Source organism: Sinocyclocheilus rhinocerous, unplaced genomic scaffold, assembly GCF_001515625.1.
Source record: "Sinocyclocheilus rhinocerous isolate Xijiao unplaced genomic scaffold, SAMN03320098_v1.1 scaffold1342, whole genome shotgun sequence".
Lineage (NCBI taxonomy): Eukaryota > Metazoa > Chordata > Actinopteri > Cypriniformes > Cyprinidae > Sinocyclocheilus > Sinocyclocheilus rhinocerous.
Window position 1 is genome coordinate 359636 of NW_015640094.1, and position 14408 is coordinate 374043.

Sequence of the window (14408 nt, forward strand, 5' to 3'; positions counted from 1 at the left end):
CTCTCTCTCGATCCAGACTCTGATTAGATGGCTGACTCATTTTGTCTCTACAGCTCAATTATACCTCTCTCATTACCTGCGTTTGACTCACTTTTTCTCGCTGCATTTAAAAATACCTGATCGCTGTATCTGTTTGCCCTTATCTGCCATCCCCCCCTCATACACACAATCACAAATATCCAGTCTTTATGACTAATAGATAGCATCATCTCCTTTTCACTGCAAGAAACATTCACTCACACACAACCAACACTGCCTAAAAAACCTTTAGTCCATCAAGTTTACTGTTCTCAGTCCGTTATTATATTTTTGAAATATTATTCGTTTTCTCTCTGTTTTATTCTGTCTTTCTCTATCTGTAATACACCCACACAGCTTTGAGATTCAGTCCATTTCGGGGATCAGATAATGCAGTTAAATTGGATGATCTTTTGGAACATGTGCTGAGAATCAAAATAAGTTTGAGAAGTCTTACAGAGCTTATTGTCATGGTTGCTTACTGTGAGGAGCAAGGAACGCGGAGATGAAGGAGATTCAGGAATAACAGTCTTTAATTAACATCCAAGGGGAAACACAGGCAGGCAGGAGACACACGTAGCACCACTAGATGTATAACACTGAACAAAGGAACCATAGAACAGACAACATTTTAAATACTAAACGAGGGTAATAGACAAGACACACCTGAATCAAATGAACACAACCAAACAAGGGAGAAACTGGGGACAAGAACACACACAGACAGTCCAGGGGCATGATAGTTCGCCCCCCTCCCGGACGGCGAGTCAAAGGCTTGAGGCGAAGGCAAGGGATTCTCCAGCCACGCCAACGATGGAGACTGGCAGACCCGTGGTGCTCGCACCGAACAGATGGTGGGCTGAGGGTGAGCAAAGGGGCTGCCAGATGACTGCGGTGGAGGAGGCAGGAGCAGGAGGGTGGGTGGGCATTTCTGAGCCTCCAGGCTCTCAGGGCTGGTGTGCGCTGCCCACACACACCAAATCGCGACTCCCAGCACTGGGAGCGCGTCAGACAGGGGAACGACAAGGCTGGCAGACAGTTCAGGGCAGACTGGTAAGTCCGAGGAAGGTGGGAGGAGAATGGGCATGTCCGCATATATATCTGCCTCCCAGTCTATTAGGTCCCCTTCAAAATCCAGCAGTCCCAGATCCCTTGTAAGCTCACCCTCAGCCATGGTGCAGTGGGCGGAGCTTCTCTCTGCACTCTCGCTGTCCACGGCCTTCTCCCTCGTGGCGAGCGTTGTAGCTGGCTCTCGCACCTGGTCTGACGTCACTTGAAAAGCTCCGGCTCCGCGGCGATCCTCAGCACTGTCGTGCCATTGGGTGATGGCTCGTCAGTCGTGGCGGGCTCGGGCTTTGGCTTCGCGCAGCGGGGGGATGGGGGGCTGGGCTCTGGGGCTATTAAATGCAAAATTGATTTTCGTGCGCTCGAAATACTTTCTTCTTTGCGAGACAAACATTTTCTCCACAAAACTCAGTTCGCGCGCGTGCAAAACGCACTTTTGTGCGCTCAAAATATGATCTTTCGCGCGCAGAATTGTGGCAGAAATGTAAGCCCATACGGGTCGGGCTGTGTTCTGGATCGGGGCCGGACGCTCTCCAGATCTCCAGGTCAACGGGGCGGTAGTAATTTGCCCCGATCCAGAACAGTGAGTTCAGCGCAGCGTCGTCAAACGCCGTTAAAACGGCGAGCTGGCTGAACTCAACAGCATACTCAAAGATGGGAAGGTCCTTACAGGCTAGGGCGGTGAATTTAGCGGCGAGGGGATCCATAGGGAAAAACAAAACACAGAAAACAAACGGAGGGGAACACGCAATATACTTCTTTTTGTTGGTCCAGTGTTCTGTCACGGTTTCTTACTGTGAGGAGCAAGGAATGCGGAGATGAAGGAGATTCAGGAATAACAGTCTTTAATTAACATCTAAGGGGAAACAGGCAGGCTGGACAAAGGATCCATAGAACAGACAACACTTTAAATACTAAACGAGGGTAATAGAGGAGACACACCTGAATCAAATTAACACAATCAAACAAGGGAGAAACTGGGTCACGGGAAGCACATGGGGACAAAAACACACAGACAGTCCAGGGGCATGACACTTATAGGCTGCTTTGGTGCATTGGCCACAGACAACAGTGCCATCCATAAAATGATCTTTTGATCATTTGTTGAACTGATTTAAAATAAGATGTGAAAAGCAATATACACTTAAAAATAAAGGTTCCAAAAGATTTCCACAGAAATGCCATAGAACCATTTTTGGTTCCCCAAGGAAGCTTTCAGTGAACAGTACTTAAAATAAAAAAATTTCTTAGTGTGAAGAACATTTTAATAATCTAAAGAACCTTTATCCACTGTAAATAACATTTTGTGGAACATTTCCATGGATGTTAAAGGTTCTTCATGGAACCATAGATGCCAATAAAGAAACTTGATTCTTGAATGTATCGCAGCAGCATCTCCGTATAAATAACAGTATAAATGACAGTCCTTGACAACGGGAAATTTTAGGATGTGTTTTGTTAAGTTTACGGACTCCACAAACTTACCACATTCTTCTGATGCCAAAAGCATCACTGTATAGCACAAGGGTACTAGTTGTTTGTGAAATATTATGTCCATTAGCCTGTCCAGTGGTTCGGCCATGATTCAGCATAATAATCCATTTTAGAATCAGCAATCAAACAAGTGTCTGCTGATATTGTTCATTGGAGATGCACATTTGTAAAATTCTCTTAATATAACCAGATTCTTCTGGAACATTATCTCATTGGCATGTCTGTACATTACATGCGTTTATGGGGCTACTGTCGCTCGCGGAGGGATAAGAAGTGCGTGCCGCGGCTCGAAGCACTAGCGGCGGACGAACACAGAGAGGCAGAGTGGGCGCGTCGGCTCTTCATCTCACCGGCATCATTCTCAGCCAGAGACGCTTTATAATCCTCTGCGCTGCATATGCTCTTCTATCATTATATCAAAGGCTGCCACATGTGCTTTTAGAAACCAATGTAGCTTGGGCCATTCTTTACGTTTTTTCTTCATGTAGACCCCCTGTAATACATTACTATGCATGGTATCTTCAAGAATATATAGATTTAATTTATAGACAGAGGGTCGTTCAAACGCTGGCCGTCGTTATCCGTTCAAGAGCATTTTTCTTCTCTCCCGCTTGACTGAAACCAAACGCAGTTTGACTGACTGAAGACACAGCGACTGACGGCTCCAAAATGGGGGTAAGAATCTATTTTAAATGCTTGCCCATTTTGAATGCCATGCATCTTCAGAATTATTCGGGGTTATGAGATTTGTGTGTGAACGTGTCTGTATGTATTTTGGCAAAACATTGCATTAAACAGGTGCATTTATCTCTCAATTAACGTATTGCTTACTACTAAAAACATTGTAAATGTTAAGCAAACATTTATCAGTTATACTGTGGGCGTTTTAACCCTAGACTGCGGGTTTAACATCACTGACATTGTGAAATAACGCTGCTCGATCGTTTGGCAATTGCGTCAAATGGGATGCTTCATTTTTGCACCCAGTCCGATGCGTCATGATGCAGTTAAATGGAACAAATGAAGAATAATGGTGAATTGACATGCACATATTGGCATATTAGGGAATAATGGTGAATTGACATGCACATATTGGCATATTAGGGAATAATGGTGAATTGACATGCACATATTTGCATATACATCATAATATCATAATCTAAGTCGTTTGGCATAGATGCTAGAAATGGAATATATAGGCGCTACTCTCATTCGATGCAAAAAGCGCACTGAGGTAAACGCAAAATGATATCAAATATCAAAATTATAATTGATAACTAATATGTTTCAAATACATACCGGTAAGATATCATAATAACACATATTCAGAAGCACTGTATGATTATAACGTTTCTGTTTGCGCCTCTGTTCGTTCTGTCAAACGTGCCATGCCAGCGCGTCAGGAAAATAACGTTGACAACCGCAGTAATGATCGTTTGAGTTCGGTGATTACGCCTGTTTTTAACACGACACCAGAAAACTTACATGGCCATAAAGTGATCATTTTTGGTAGTCGTGATTTGTAAATTTGCTATACCTTTTTAGAATCCACCAATTTATAAATGGACTATATTTGCTTTTAATGATTGATGGCAGCAAAGTTTACTAACTAGGAAAACAAAATCTTAACCAGGTGAGTTTTCCACAATTATTTCCTGACTATACGTCGTTTGCAAGTCTGGAAAGTCTGAGGAGAAATTCTGTCAGTCTCCTAAATGTGAAAGGCGTTAACCACAGATAGGGGTGGGGGAGCGTATGGATATGGGATGACTGCATCTGGACTGACCCGTTTCAATAGTTTCACAGCCGACTATCCAACATCTTATCACATTTATGACAATAATTAAATCCCAAAGCGAGTCCAATTGGTCAGTAGACGCGCGGCCATCTGCGTCAAAATGGACGTCTGCTGACGACTGAAGCGCGAATATTTCTAACTCATTAGTCACACCAAGCGCCTTTCTAGCTTGTTATTTTGCGACCTTGCAATAACCAGAACTGGAAATCTGACATTCAAATGAAAAGAAACAAATCATTCGATCTGGAATTTAATGTTGATGTTGTGACGCAAAGTTCTCTTTCAAACAATACCTTTTCCATCGCACGCGAGGTTCTGTATCTCGATTTCTGTGTTGTTTTGACATGCTGATATCGGTCGTGATGCCCGGAGGGGTAACCGGGCTCGACGGTCGGTGTCTGCGTCAAAGTGGAGGTTGATCAATGAGAGTGGAAATTCCCGAACAAGTAACCGCGATTGGTCTGTGCAGCGCCACGAGGGCGGCGATGACGGGAGGGCGGGGCCGTATTCGCAGTCGCTGATGATTGATTGGTCTTGAGCCAATCAATCAATAGGTAGAGGCTGCGTGATTGGAAAGATGCGCTGGGCCAGAATGAAGGTTTGGGGACTGAGAGGGTGGTGGGGATGGAGTGATGCAGGAGGAGAATAAAATGGGCATGGAAAGTGAATGATGGGGTTACAGGAGGGTGTTACCTGGTGTCACCTTGAGAGAGGCTTGCGTGAGTCATTTGTAAGAGGCTCAGGTGTTTGGGGTTGCTGGCAATTTGTATGAGGTGAATGTCTCTTGGAGACTGACTATGCTTAGAACAGAATATGCATAATTTACTTTAAACTAGTTTCACTCAGTAAATTTGACAAATAATTCATGTAGACAACTCGGGCAGTTGTGGTTGTGGTTAGAGAGTTGTAACTCAAAGGTTGTGGGTTCGATTCTCATCACCGCAAGGAAATGGAGGTGGGGGAGTGAAAGTACAGTGCTCTCTTCCACTTTCAATATCCATAGTTTTTTTACTAATAGTATTTATAAAATGTATTCCAAAAATCTTTGTTTTATTTACAACCTCAAAAAATAATTTTTTACAGTGTACAGAATGTAGTATATACAGTATAATGTGTGTACAGTATTCATTTTCGCAAACATGGAACACCTGTACACTCATAATAATGTACAGTTGTTCATAATACTACTTGTTGGCAGTTGTTTGTATTTATAATCAATATGAACAAAAAACCTGAATGAGTAAATATTGATTACTGTCTCTATGTAGTTCGGTAAGTATACCTATTATTGTTTACTTATTATCTTCATACAGCACTAAATGGCATTCACTATGTAGGGAATAGTGAGTAAGAGAGCAATTGAGTGATTTCAGACATAGTAAGTGCAAAATATAGTATCCCACAATGCACAGCTACTACATACAGTGCGTGAAGAGTTCATTTGCAAAAACCGATAACTCCATTTTAATTATTTTTTTCAGAAATCACGTTTTTTTTATTGCGCATTCCAAGTAATATCAATCAAACTGCAGTTGGGTTGTTTTGATTAAGTAATAATAACTTAAACAAATACAGGTTATTTACAAAATTATAGTTCATTGAAAGTATGTTTTTTTTTTTACATATTAAAAGTTTGTTTTATAGCAAAAGCAGATAACCGATGCCTTGAAAGTGGACAAAACCGGCTTTTTTGACAAAACTTGTGTAGGGTTCAGATCGCGCTATATGTGGAAAATAATGCACGGCAATCAGCTCATTTTTTTTAAAGTGGCGTTTATCGGTTTTTGCAAATGAACTCTTCATATATATATATATATATATATATATATATAAATTTCATTCAATATGTTCCCTGCAGTGTCTTTGTAATTAACTGTGAAATTTGCTAGCAATTTCTGAGTGAAAATTGATTCTACACCAAATTTCTTAACGCATAGTATGTTTTTACAATTAAAAGGTAAATTACTTTTATTTCAGAAATAATAATTGAATGAATTAAATTGAATGAATTAAATTAATTGAATCAAAATTGAATTAAATTACTCCCTGAGTTATTAATGCAACATAATGAACGATATGTTTATAGTTCCATAATGTGTTCTGTTTCACTTGCTAGTTTTTATATATAGTATGCAGTATACAGTATAGTGTAGTATGATAATATTCCACTAAAGCCAAGGTTCTGAGCTTTGAAATGATGTCACGGATGGGCTGATACAGTAAGGGAATGAGGTGTGCAGGGCAGGAAAGGTGAACAGCTGGCTGTTACCTGGTGTCACCTTGAGAACAGCAGTGAGGCAGTTGTAGGAGGCTCAGGTGCTCGGGGTTGTCTGCAATTATTATGACGTGAATGTTTCTTGGAGGGTGACTCTGCGATGCCCTTGGGACATGCAGCCAAAGACGCAAGCCTGTCTGAAGGCTTCAAGGGCACTGCAGGTGATTAGGATGCTTAGAATAGCAGAAATGTCATCCACTAGTGTGAAATCGGGTTTGAAATGTGGTTTCTTTTGCTTTTCGTTTTCTAAAATTTCACTGTGGTGTCTGTCACCATTTTGTTTTGATAATAAATCACTTTGTTGTTTAAGTAAAAATGGCAACAATGGGGTTTAAATATCTGTTTAAATAATTTTACATGTTGCATGACTGATAATTGTGTATCTGTGAATGAGAAACAGACTGGTGGTGAAAAGTCTTATAATAGATGGTTGTGTAATGGATGCTGTTCAATAGATCTTTCTCACTGAGTGATTTTGGATATGTATGTGTGTGTGTACTTTCCACTAAAGCACACAATCAAACCTTATTTTTGTGTCAAAGCCCGGGGTCATATGAAGCAAAGCTATAGCAGATACGCTATCAGTCAATTTGCCAGATCCGATGTGATGTCATATCCTGTGAGACCTTCAAGGTCAGACAGCAAGCTTATTTGATTGGCCCTCAAATGTCAATAGCAGGTTTTAATCAGTTTGTTCCATGCCAAGGTTGCTTTCCTATATATTTAGCAAACCACAGCGACCACGACTGTATCAACTGTCTGGTGTGTGCTAAAATGAATTCACTTTAAAATTATTATGCATTTAAATTCGAATTACTTAAGAATTTTAGTAGCGAAACGTATTATGGCATTTTTAGCGACAAGGAAGTTGTAAAACATGTATGGAATAAAAATATAACGCACAAGTAATTTTTTTTCAAGTTTACATCAAGGTTTATTAGTAGAATTTCACACTTCATATATTCAAATGAGCACATTTATTATTATTCTCAATTAAAATGTTCATTAATTCCCATTACTGTAATTCAGTCATTTTTACTGTATGACTGTAAAACATATGCAAAGGTTTTTATTCAACTGAGCATATTTGTGCTCATTTATTTATATATATTCATTTATTTATATGATTTTTTTTCATTATGGTTATAGGAATTTGAGGGGAGAGCTATTATGAAAATAATGACACAATGCAAAAAATTTTTAAATTTTTAGATGTATAAAATACTAACACTTAAAGTTGACACGTACGCTGAACAAATTTGGTGTCAAAATAATTTTTACAGAGACATTGCCAGTAAATTTCACGAACAATTTACAAAAATTTTACAAACAAAAATAGCAAATAACACATTGAATTAAACATAAAATTTTGAAGTAGAAAGGCTTAAATAGTATATTCATGCAACATGTACTCCAATAATCTTTTTACAATCTGTTTTATGTACAAGTTTGATCTTTTACAGTGTGCATCACATTTGTTATCAGACACATTTTTGCTAAAGTAATATTTCACGTACAGAACAGAGACGTTTTAATTCACACCCATGCTTTAGGAATCCATTGCACACTAACATACTAATTTCGCCTTTGGCCGAATTGAATGCATGCACAATATGCTTTATTTCTGGACACAACACTTAAATTAAACACCCCATTATTCTCTTACTACATGATTTTAGCTTCTCTGCTGCTACATAATGGATAGCTCTAACATTTAATTAGTCATCGAAATTATCCATCCTCGATCACCTTTAGTCAGCTTTGACGAAACTCCTCTCACTCTTTTCAAAGTGAAAGTAGTCTTGTCACCTGACCTGAATACAGCGCGCTGATTCGCTAAAATGGACTTATCAGTTTCTGTTCAAAAACAACAAGGGCGCTTGTCAGTTTCTGCAGTAAAACGTGAACTCCCGATGCCTTGAAAGTGGACAAAACCGGCTTTTTTGACAAAACGTTCACACAATCAAACCTTATTTTTGTGTCAAAGCCCGGGGTCATATGAAGCAAAGCTATAGCAGATACGCTATCAGTCAATTTGCCAGATCCGATGTGATGTCATATCCTGTGAGACCTTCAAGGTCAGACAGCAAGCTTATTTGATTGGCCCTCAAATGTCAATAGCAGGTTTTAATCAGTTTGTTCCATGCCAAGGTTGCTTTCCTATATATTTAGCAAACCACAGCGACCACGACTGTATCAACTGTCTGGTGTGTGCTAAAATGAATTCACTTTAAAATTATTATGCATTTAAATTCGAATTACTTAAGAATTTTAGTAGCGAAACGTATTATGGCATTTTTAGCGACAAGGAAGTTGTAAAACATGTATGGAATAAAAATATAACGCACAAGTAATTTTTTTTCAAGTTTACATCAAGGTTTATTAGTAGAATTTCACACTTCATATATTCAAATGAGCACATTTATTATTATTCTCAATTAAAATGTTCATTAATTCCCATTACTGTAATTCAGTCATTTTTACTGTATGACTGTAAAACATATGCAAAGGTTTTTATTCAACTGAGCATATTTGTGCTCATTTATTTATATATATTCATTTATTTATATGATTTTTTTTCATTATGGTAATAGGAATTTGAGGGGAGAGCTATTATGAAAATAATGACACAATGCAAAAAATTTTTAAATTTTTAGATGTATAAAATACTAACACTTAAAGTTGACACGTACGCTGAACAAATTTGGTGTCAAAATAATTTTTACAGAGACATTGCCAGTAAATTTCACGAACAATTTACAAAAATTTAACAAACAAAAATAGCAAATAACACATTGAATTAAACATAAAATTTTGAAGTAGAAAGGCTTAAATAGTATATTCATGCAACATGTACTCCAATAATCTTTTTACAATCTGTTTTATGTACAAGTTTGATCTTTTACAGTGTGCATCACATTTGTTATCATTTTTCATTATGGTTATAGGAATTTGAGGGGAGAGCTATTATGAAAATAATGACACAATGCAAAAAATTATTAAATTTTTAGATGTATAAAATACTAACACTTAAAGTTGACACGTACGCTGAACAAATTTGGTGTCAAAATAATTTTTACAGAGACATTGCCAGTAAATTTCACGAACAATTTACAAAAATTTTACAAACAAAAATAGCAAATAACACATTGAATTAAACATAAAATTTTGAAGTAGAAAGGCTTAAATAGTATATTCATGCAACATGTACTCCAATAATCTTTTTACAATCTGTTTTATGTACAAGTTTGATCTTTTACAGTGTGCATCACATTTGTTATCAGACACATTTTTGCTAAAGTAATATTTCACGTACAGAACAGAGACGTTTTAATTCACACCCATGCTTTAGGAATCCATTGCACACTAACATACTAATTTCGCCTTTGGCCGAATTGAATGCATGCACAATATGCTTTATTTCTGGACACAACACTTAAATTAAACACCCCATTATTCTCTTACTACATGATTTTAGCTTCTCTGCTGCTACATAATGGATAGCTCTAACATTTAATTAGTCATTTAGCCTCAACATTTATGTGTGCTTTGTGTCTTATGCATCTTATCTTATCCAGAAGCAAGGTTTCTTTAGGGTGTAATCCGTTACTGTGTATAGTACATTGTGTGTTTCCTTGTCCTCAAGGTCATTAGATGAAGCCTTGGGCAGAGATAGAGAGAGATGAGAGGTATGCTGCGTTCAAGTCCTCCTGGGACGTTCGTACTTACGAGTTGACAAGTCGTAATTACGACGTCAGGTGCGTTCAAGTCAGTTTAGTCGGCACAAGATGGCGGTGTACCTTCTTTTAATAAATTACAAGAAAATACAACAGGGTCTGTTAACTCTGCTTATAGAAAATGAAGAGCAAAGAATTCGCATCAGGTGTGTTTTGCGTTTTTAATATTTTTAAAAAGTAATGATAGCATTTTTTTTATTTGGATTTCATTAACTAGCTGTGTAACAAGAACATGACCAATTTAAGTTTATAGGACAACTAAACTATCAATTTAAACAAAAATTTTCCGTCAACTACAGACGTTGCATCCATCGATTCCGCCATGTTTCTCATTGACACGCCCCCAACTCGGAAACTCAGGGCTTAAAGAAAATTTAGAGTTTCCCACTCGTAATAACGACTTTGTGGTGGCGTTCATGTACGTTCAACTCGTAAATACGATCTATCCGACATGACTTGAACGCACCAGTAGTCTCAATGTCGGCCATGTTTCATGTTTTATGAAAAAATTTTTTTTTTTACAGTGTAGTCCAGAGTTATTTCAGTATAACTTAGATGCTATAATAGTTTTAGTTCATATTTTGAATTTTATTTTTATATCGGTTCATTTTAATTTTAGTTAAAGTTTTAGTAGTTTTGTTGTGTTTTCTATTTTTTGTTTTGTTGTCTATGTTGTCTTTTGTTGTCTAAATATGTTGTTATTACATTTTATTGAAGTTATAGTTTTAGTTGTTTTAGTACGTCAAGTTAAACATTAAAAATTTGAAATGTTGCTTTGGAAACTAGCTGAAATAAAATAAGTAAATTTATTTACATTTTATTTCAGTTAACGATGATTTTATACGAGTAACACATTTTTTAGTTTTAGTTAACAATAATAACTCTGGTGCAGTCTACAGGATAAAGAAAATATAGGCTACACATTCGGACTGACATGAGGGTGAATAAATCAGATTTTTCATTTTTGAGTGAACTGTTTCTGTAATATTAACATGATGGTCAAGCTCTCATCCAGAAACCTCTTACAGTTCAGTCGTGGGTCTCTCTAGGAGAACGTAATCTTAATCAGGCCTGAGACAAACCCCACTGGATTTACTAAAGTGGAGCAGCTACAGTTCTCCACACATCCTCCGGCACTGCGGGCGATGGCCCTGGACATGAATGTGCACGTGTGCCACGTCTGATCTCAGGGTCACGACTGAGTCTGTAACTGTGATGCACGTGTGCGTGAGCGATGAAGAGAGAACCGCAGACAGTCAAATGGATGATGTTTCATGATACAGCGAGAACACAGTGTACCAGTGTCAGGCAGCACCATCAAGATGATTGGACTACATTAGACAGCAAAGTATAAACAAAGCGAGTGGATGAGTTAAGACAATATAAATATTAAAAATAGACAGTATAGTGTATTTCAAAGCATCTGAGCGATTGAATGTATGAATAAGAGAAAAGCAGGAGCAGGATTACGTTGTTCAGTAGGTTAATCCAGACTGTAGTAAACAGTCTTAATCCTGCACTGCCGTCTCACCCAGAGGACAGAAAGAGGAAAAACCCTTGACAGATGGTCAAACTGTTTCAACACACGGCCACGAGGATGCTACAATCTTGGCCTTTTTGTGTTTTGTAGTGTTTTGGTTTATTTATTTATTTTTAAGCACTTTTTTTTTTACAATTTTTTTTTTAAACAAAAGAAATACTGTCCCGTTGAACATAATGATAAACACAGCAGAGTTATTTTAGTATCACTGAGATACTCATCGTTTTTGTTAATATTTTTGAATTCGATTTTATTTTTATATTTTCTTATATATTTTCTAATTTTAGTTCAAGTTTGAGTAATTTATTTTTTTGTTTTTATTTATTTTTTTGTTTTTAAATATGTCTATATAGCTTTTTATTAATTTTAATTTCAGTTTTAGTTATTTTAGTACATGAAGTTAACTAAATGAAAATGCAAAATGTTGCCTTGGAAACTAGATGAAATAAAACACGTTTTTAATATTTCATTTCATTTTATTTTATTTTAATTAGCATTTATTTCAAGCAAAAAGTTTTATTGACTTTTTTATGGTTATATTAGTTAACTATAATAACCCTGGAACATAGTTCATTCAAAACAAGCTGCTACTAAAAATTGAGTTTATCATCAGTTAATATTTTCAATATTTTTAAAGTCTTTTTAAGGATTGTTTATTTCCTCCGTGTTTTGTTTTAATAATAGTTCCTGAATAATAGTGAGTTAACCCTGCGATGAATATAATTAGTATCAAATAACACAATAACACAAGCTACAATTGGGTAAATTAATATTTTGGGGGATCATTTGATAGATTTATTGATTTGTTTGTTTGTTTGTAATTTAATAGCTTTTGTTTCATTGGAATTATTCAATATTTATATGCCATTATATATATTTTTTGCAATTTTTATGTAGAGTTGAACCTTATAATTAACATTAATGACAAATAAAATCTGCTAATAAAAGACAAAATATTTATGACTATATGACTATTCAGTGTTCATGTTCTGTCAACGGTAAAAGTCAAATATGAACTACTTTGGATTAAGTTCATTCAGACATTCTGTCAAATCTGCAATCATATTTTATTCCTTTAATAATATTTCAGTTTTTTTTTTTTTTTTTTTTTAAATAATATTATCAACCAGCTTTTACATCAGAATCATTTATGGATGCATTTTATGCATTGCACATTATCATGTGAGCACGCTGGTGTGCTGTAATGGTGGATTTGACAGTAATGCTGTCTGGTTGTGCATGCAAGCTAAAATAGGTCACAGAAGCACACATGGCAAATCAGGGGATGCCACATCAATGAAAAGCCCTAATGTGGATTAAAGTGCACTAGACCCCCCTCAACAGCCCCCGCGCTCACACCACCCCACGTATCCCACATGGGGTTCCTGTTAAAGCTTCACGGTTTCAAAGATAAGCAGGATAGGCATTTCCCCTCTCATCCTCAGTCATGGAAAGCATCGGTTCCTCAGTTCCTGCCCCGTGTGTCTCTCGCAGTGCGGCAGAAGGTGCTGAGTGATGCTTAAATATGAGCCCATCTGTGTGTTCATGGTAGTATTGCAGTTTCAGCTGGGACACATTTTGTTCAAGTTCTCTGGTTTATGAAGCTGAACCTGTTTGTGTCATTTGTGGGAAATGTCCTGCTACTCTTTGTGCCTCAAAAAGGTTTTCAATTCCATTTTACCAGCATGTAAAATATAGCCATTGTTTTTTATTATTTTTTATAATGTCTTGGTTTTACAGTCATCATATATGCTAGATATGTTTTGGCAGTAAATATGCTAGAATAGATTTTATTTGACTAATAAAAAGGTTAACTATGGCTTTTTTGAAAGTTCATACTGCCTGGCTTATGTGTTAAAAATAAAAAAAAGTTACTTATTGTTTTGAATTCCCAGATGGAAATGTAATATATGACATATACTGTATTACCATATATCAAGAGAGATATTGCTATATATGTATATGCTGTATGTGTGTTTGTGTGCATGTATGTATGTATGTGCAACAAGCCAGATGTTTCATATGATGGCATTGTAGCGCAACATTACAATAAATCTTAAAATCCAAAATAGTATTACAAGAATGATGTTTTTAAAAATAGCCTCACAAAAGGCTTTTTACTAGAATAAAGGTGTGGTTTTGAGAATAAAGTCTCAAATAAAAAATAAAAATATTTTAGAGATCAAAGTAGTAATATTTATGGAATAAAGTTAAAATTCTGAGAATGTATGAAAGTATTATGAGATTAAAGTAGTAATATTCTGAGAATCTTATGAAAAGAAACATCAGTGAAGTGGAGCCGATCCCCTGTCGAGCCTCGGAATGGCTCTCGATCCCCTGTTGAGCCTAGGAATGGCTCATGATCCCCAGTTCAGCCCAGGAGGGGGCTCCTGATTCCTCGTTAAGCCCAGGAAGGGCTCCGGATCCCCAGTTCAGCCCGGGAAGGGCTCCTGATCCCCAGTTCAGCCCGGGAAGGGCTCC

The 14408-nt window shown here is 37.0% G+C and overlaps 1 pseudogene; it reads left to right on the forward strand.

Moving 5' to 3' along the window:
* The first annotated feature begins 831 nt into the window (after positions 1-831).
* The window catches only part of LOC107752536 (sodium/potassium-transporting ATPase subunit alpha-3-like), a 37681-nt pseudogene continuing 24104 nt past the window's right edge, over positions 832-14408 (forward strand).